We start from the raw sequence: 7,561 nt of genomic DNA, 5'->3' as shown, positions 1-7,561 counted from the left end.
GCCTCCCCCTCAAGGTGTGAATTGCCTTGCATTCATCCTTTGTTGCGAACTCTGAGTCATCTGGGTCACCTGAGGCCTGCTGGCAGTTGCAGACTCCTGGTTTCTGCCCTATACCTTTCTGCTCGCAAACACAGTTCCAGTTAACTTATGAACATTGCTAGCACTTATGTGCTGAGAGATTTGTTTGCTGTTATCACTGGTGGACATAAACGCCTGTGCTATCGTAATGGCTTTATTGAAGGTCGGTGTCTCTACAGTCAAAAGTTTTCGTAGGATGGTCTCGTGGTCAATGCCCAGTACAAAAAAGTCTCTGAGCATTTGCTCCAGGTAGTCATCAAACTCACATTGTCCTGCACGTTGCCTTAGCTCGGCGATGTAGCTCGCCACTTCCTGACCTTCAGGTCACTGGTACGTATAGAACCGATACCTCGCCATCAGCACGCTCTCCTTTGGGTTAAGATGCTCCAGAACCAGTGTACACGGCTCTTCATATGACTTATCTGTGGGTTTCACCGGAGCCAGAAGATTCTTCATGAGGCTGTAGGTCGGTGCCCCGCAGACTGTGAGGAGGACCGCTCTTTTTGCAGCGCTTCCTTCTCCGTCCAGCTCGTTGGCTACAAAGAACTGGTCTAACCATTCGACATAGGTTTCCCAGTCCTCACCCTCCGAGAACTTCTCTAGGATGCCCACAGTTTGCTGCATCTTTGTGTTGGATTCGTGTACTCGTCGCCAGTTATTGTGTTCCTAACACAGATGAGACTGCACACAGGAAGATTAAAATAACAGTGTCCTCAGTCTTTATTAAGACACTCCAGAGTGAGGAACAGGTCTTTGGGGCTGGCTTATATACAGTGCTCCCAAGGGATACTGGGATCCCTTGGGACCTTAGGGGCTGCACTCCCTGGTGGCGGAACATGGGAGTGCATGCTTTACAGATACACAACAAAAATAACATCTTGTTTAACACAGTACAAAAATAAGTGTTTGTGATTTGCTCTGTTGTGGCAACAGGAGCTACAAAAATGTTTTCTGGATGAAGGTGCTGTTTGAAGTATTGGGCCCAAGTTTCCACATGATTCGCGCCTGATTTTTAGGAGCAACTGGTGGAGAACGGACTATTTTAGAAATCGCAATTCTCCACATTTTTTTTTCTGCAGTTCTAGTCAGGTAGAACAGTTTTAGTTTAGAACTGAATTTTTTCTTCAAAAGGGGGCATGTCGGGCCATTGACGCCTGATTTGAAAGTTTCCACAGTGAAAATGTACTCCAAACTAAAGCAGCATGGAGCCAGTGAAGATTTTTGTAGAACTGAAAAAACCTGTTCTACACATTAAAAAATCAGGCGCAGGTTACAAATTAGGCGTCCAGAACGAGGTGGGGGGGGAGAAGGGAACTCATTAAATTCTAAATCCTTATTTATACTTCTACAAATATTATACAAATAAATCCAACCTGAATAAACATTTATAAGCCAAGAAAAGATTAAATAAACCATCTTCCTACCTGTGTGAAAGTGCTTCAGCCAGGGAGAATCCTGCAGCAGTTCGTGCCGCAGAGAGAGAGAGAGAGAGAGAGAGACAGACTCGGGGCGGGGGGGAAGCGGGTCTCGGGTCCGGGGGGGGGAGCGGGTCTCAGGTCGGTGCGGGGGGGGGGGAGCGGGTCTCGGGTCCGGGGGTGGGTGGGGGGAGCAGGTGTCTGGTCGGGGGGGGTGGGGAGCGGGTCTCGGGTCGGTGCGGTGGGAGGAGCGGGTGTCTGGTCTCGGGGCGGGGGGGGGGGAGCGGGTGTCGGGTCGGGTCTGGTCGACGGGGGGGGGGGGGGGGGGGGAGCGAGTGTCGGGTCTGGTTGGGGGGGGGAGCAGGAGCTGGCCGTGGGAGGAGCCTCATTCACGCAGCCCCAGTGAGGCCATTGGGCCAGGGCTAGGGGCTGCGTGCTTCGGGCCCCTCCCACACAGTTCGGCACCTGGAGCTACTGCACTTGCGTGCCGACTGTAGCGCGCATGTGCAGAGGTCCCGGCACTGTTTTCAGCGCCGGGACCTGGCTCCGTCCCCCCACAGCTCGTGCTGGCTGCGCCGAGGGCCAGAGGACCTGTAAGTAGGTGGAGAAGACCGAGGATTTTTTTAGGCGCTCGGAGGGGCGCCCGTTTTTTTTCTTGTGGAAACTTGGGCCCATTGTGTATACTTTGGTGTTTCAGTATTACCTGTATCACAGTTTGTTGAAGAGCACGATGTAGTGTCTACTGTGATCGACCTTGAGGAAGGATTGAGGTTTATTACAAAGACAGTTTAAATACAATTAAATACAATTGTACAATAAATGTGGATGTTTAAATACTCCTGCTTTTATCTTTTTTTTAAATTGATAATAAGTTCATGACTGAAGCTATTCCTTTCACTGATCCCTACTTGCATAGTTTTTTTTTGTTGCATTTTATTCTTCAAGTTTTTCTTTTTCTTTTCAGTTATTTCTCTCTCTTTCCTGTCGGAGCTACTAATGCTGGGAAATATTTTCACAGGCATTAACTGTACTTAAGGCTCAGTGGGCAGCACACTCGACTCGAGTCAGAAGGTTGTGAGTTCCAAGTCTCATTCCAGACTTGAGTACATAATCTAGGCTGACGCTCCCAGTGCAGTCGCAAGGGAGTGCTGCACTGTCGGAGATGCTGTCTTTCAGATAAGACATTAAACCAAGGCTCTGTCTACCCTCTCGGGTGGATGTAATAAAACCACAGAACTATTCAAAGAAGACGACGGGAATTCTCCCAGTGTCCTGGCCAACATTTATCTGCCAACCAACACTTAAAACAGTTTAACTGGTCATTTATCTCATTGCTGTGCATGGGACATTTCTGTGCGCAAATTGGCTGCCGCATTTCCTACATTACAGCAGTGATTCCAAGTACTTCACTAGTTGTAAAGTGGTTTGTAACGATCTGAGGTTGTGAAAGGTGGTGAATAAATGCCACCACCTTTCCAGTTGCCTGGCAATTCTTCATCAGCTGGGCGGGGTAGTGGGGGTGGGGGTTGGAGGGGGGAGAGACTTTCACATTCAAGCCCATTTCTCACCTACTATTCATACACGAGCACTTTCCATCAGCGGCCACCGATTCGCAATCAAAGTGGGAACTCTGGCTCCAATTTGCCCTCTCCTTAGTTTGGGACATCGAGGCCAACTTTAGCACCCGAATCAATACCTCTGCTAATGCGGGGACAGACAGAGCATCTGTGCTGCTTGTGTACCAGTTGAACCATTGAGGAAGCTTCAAGATTACAAATCAGGTTCTAAAAAATTAGTCTTTAATCTGTCACAGATCTCTTAATGTATTTTTGTCTTTTTTTCAAAAGGGAAAGTATGTGAAAAGGAAAAGTCGATTCAAGCGCTCTGATGGTAGCACGTCCTCGGATACAACATCCAATAGTTTTGTTAGACAGGTAAGTGGATGACCAAAAGCACTATAAACGGACTGTTTTATCAATATTTTATCAATAATACTGTGGTCAACACTTGTCTCTTGGTCCAAACACTCCACCCACAGGGTAGCTTCTCTTCCTGCATCGTCACTATGTTGAATATCTGTTCTAACTGATTCTTTTCCATGACTTCATAACACACTTAGCTGCCTCTTGGACCCAGTTATACAATTCACATCAGTGGTCGGTGACCCAATTAATATGATTCACTGACAGGTTTTTAAACCCAAGCCTAAGATTACCGAAGCACCATTCACCTCATTTGTTTCATTTTCTCTCTCTCTCTTTCTCGACTTCTATTTAATCTTCTCGAATATTGCGCTATGGGCCTTGGCCTGCCAGCAGGTTTCAAGAAACAAAATGTTGGCAGAAGGTAAAATAATGCTGTCACGGTCCGAGCATCGGTGGTCGCAACATAGACGGCAAACCTATTATAATTTAGTGGAGCTAGGAATGTTCTTTTTATCATGAGAGGTAGAGAAACAGGCCACTTTCTCACATAGAATTCAATGGTCATCAATGGGAATAGGTGAATCATCCTGCTGCCAGTCTACCATATAAGGAGTGATTTTGTGATCTGCGCTATCCATGGCAAGCGATTTTTGGGAAATCACAAATGTGCAGCCTGTGTCTCTCTGTCCATTTGGATGGTAAACTCAAGGTTCCAGGCCCACAATTTCCGGAGAAACATTCTCTGCGAGAGCAGCTTTCGGGAGTTCAGGATTGTAGAAAAACCCACATAAAACTGGCTGTTGTTTTATCGTTGGGACTGATTGGATTAAACAGCCAGGAAAAGGCCAACACTGCTCCCATTCCAACAAAAAATGATGTCGGAAAACAAAAACATTGTTGTGGACACCATTTTCCTGATGTGCCAATATTAAGAACGTAAGATAAAAACATAAGTAGGAACAGGAGTAGGCCATTCGGTCCCTCGAGCCTGCTCCGCCAGTCAGTATGTTCATGATTTTCTACATCAACTCCACTTTCTCTCCCTATCTTTATGTCCCTTGATTCTCTTAGTGCCCAAAAATCTATCGATTTCAGTCCTGAATACACTCAATGACTGAGCATCCACAGCCCTCTGGGACCAGGATTTCCAAACGGGACCGGTAAAACCTGCTGATTTCACCAAAGTCCTCGGTCCCATCCTGAATTCCACCCTTCCAGCATGGTGCAAATGGAGCAATAGCCTCAAGCTATTCTAATTCTAAACAGCACTGCTGTGGAATATCAAGTGTTCATTGATACAGACCTGCCATCAGTCTCGTCGATGTATGCTTGCGTGTTGCTGCGAAGTAGCGACTTGATTTGGTTGGTTGGTTCGACATGTAGTTGCCAGTGAGTCTCTGTTTCCACTGTTCTGCAAATTAGATTTTATTTTATCAATAAATATTTGTTACATTTGAAGCAACATCTGGATTTTTGTAGTACTATATACTATTCTCGATGTATTTAAATTGCAGATGTGTGATTTTGGGGTCTTGGGCCTTTCAGATGGCTGTACTTTTTATGGCAGATGCAGAGGGACAAGACAAATATTTTTCTTGTTTACAAAAGAGTTGCCATTCTCCCCTTTCTCTCCACCAGGTACTGTGTCTTGCTGGGGTAAGGTACCTTCAACTATCATGTCCAGTGGCCAGTCTTCCACATGGCGAGGCTAGACTATCAGCAGGCTAGTCATCTATTGTAGCTGAGTGCAGCGAACAGGTCTGGGAACCCTGGTAGATTGCTCCCTTCGATTGTCCAGCAATGTTGAGGCCAATTGGAACACATCTACTGTCACTCGATGGTTCTTAATCTATGAACCCCGTTCCAGCAAATTCCCCCAACTCAGCCATTCAGTACAGGTGCAGGCTGCAAGCCATTCACTTCCCCAGAGAGAAAAGAAAAATGGCGGCCAAATGTTCTCAAACTGTTCTTGTCCACTTGCCAGTGGCCATTTGCAGAACACCAGCAACTGAGGCATGGGAGCAAGTTGTCCTTTCTGCAGCTTGTTATTGAAGGAGTATGTGATGTTTGGGAGAAGACCAAAGGATAGCAGAAAGTAACTAAGAAAACACTTGCTGCATTTTCATGTCAATTGAAAAGATACTAATGGCAGTTTTTTCTTCTTGAAAGCAAGATATCTGTTATAGCTCAGTGGGTAGAACTCTTTTCTCTGAGTCAGGAAAGTCATGGGTTCAAGTCCCACTCCAGAGATGTGAGTACAAAACCTAGGCTGACACTTGAATGCAGTACTGAGGGAGTGCTGCACTGTCTGAGATGCTGTCTTTTGAATGAAACATTAAAACAAGGCCCCGTCTGCTCTCTCAGGTGGACGTAAAATATTCCATGGCATTATTTTGAAGAAGAGCAGGGGAGTTCTCACCAGTGTCCCTCAACCAATATCACTAAAACCGATTATCCGGTCATTATCATATTGCTGTTTGTGGGACCTTGCGGTGTGCAAATTGGCTGTCGCATTTCCTACATCATTATCATCATCATCATCATAGGCAGTCCCTCGGAATTGAAGACTTGCTTCCACTCTAAAAATGAGTCCTTAGGTGGCTGAACAGTCCAATATGAGAACCACAGTCCCTGTCACAGGTGGGACAGATAGTCGTTGAGGGAAAGGGTGGGTGGGGAGTCTGGTTTGCCACACTGTCATGTATCTTACATTATTATATATAACTGTATCCTAACATGCTATACATGACTGTAATAAGATATGACCTGTAACCACCAGCATACCTTACCCCCAGGGGTGCACTTGCAAGAGACAGGTATATAAGGACAGGTCTCAGGCAGTGCAGCATTCCAGAGCTGTGAAATAAAGGTGCAGGTCCAGAGTGACCTTGACTTCACTACATGTCTCGTGTGAATCTGTACTGAGGGGACAGGACTTTACACACACGCTCTTTCCGTTGCCTGTGCTTGATTTCTGCATATTCTCGGCGATGAGACTCGAGGTGCTCAGTGCCGTCCCGGATGTACTTCCTCCACTTAGGGCGGTCTTTGGCCAGGGACTTGGGGATGTTGCAGTTTTATCAGGGGAGCTTTGAGGGAGTCCTTGAAACGATTCCTCTGCTCACCTTTGGCTCATTTGCCGTGAAAGAGTTCCGAGTAGAGTGTTTTTCCTACATCACAACAGTGACTACACTCCAAAGCTGTAAAGCACTTTGAGACGTCCCGAGGTCGTGAACGGCGCTATATAAATGCAAGTCTTTCTTACAATATTTTCATGAACCGGTGGCCTGTAGGGAAGAGTGCAGGATGACACTTGTATGCCGTAGCTGTTTAATTATCTGAGTTAAACCCCAACTGAGATAAAGCATAATGTGCAGCCCAGTAATAACGCAAAGTATACGGCATTAAAAAAAATTAATTAAGGGTTACAAAATGGGGAATCACTGTGGTGGAAATGGATTGAGATTTAAGTTACAAATTGCTTATTATTTTTAGATAAACCCTCCCACCCCCTGACGTGCAATTATAAGTAATTAAAACTTTAAATCGAAGCAACTAGCAGCAAACAATTACAACAGCGCTTGAGACTGACACTGTACATTTAGGGCAAGATCAGAGATACGTTTTACAGACGGGCTGAAGGATATTTTTTATTGGTTTGTTGATGGATTAGTAGTTGAAGAGCTCCGAGATTCAGCAAAAACAACATCTGTGAATATAGAGCAGTTCGGTTCCTTGTGTGCATGTTGCTGTCCACATACCAATTCAATTCATTTGGAAAACTACATTTTAAGTTTGGAGTGCTAACGATGAGCTTCTGAAGGATTGCGATGAGGCTCTTTGCTGTCTCGTGCATATTGCAGCTGCCATCTCCACCTGATTCACATTAATTACCCCTTAAGTGAAGTACTTCGAATTTGTATTCACGGAGGGAAATGTGTCTCGGTTGCATCATTGAGGAGATGAGCTCAGACTTACAAAAGCTGAAAGGTGCTGTACTGTGGACTCGTTGGAGGAAATCGTGCAGCTTTATTAACATTGCGACTGCAGCACAGAATCTGGCCATTCGGCCCAACAGGTCTAAACATAGAAACATAGAAAATAGGTGCAGGCCATTTGGCCCTTTGAGCCTGCACCACCATT

This window comes from Pristiophorus japonicus, chromosome 21, assembly GCF_044704955.1.
Source record: "Pristiophorus japonicus isolate sPriJap1 chromosome 21, sPriJap1.hap1, whole genome shotgun sequence".
In the NCBI taxonomy this organism is placed as follows: Eukaryota; Metazoa; Chordata; class Chondrichthyes; family Pristiophoridae; genus Pristiophorus; species Pristiophorus japonicus.
This window is presented reverse-complemented; position numbering follows the sequence as displayed.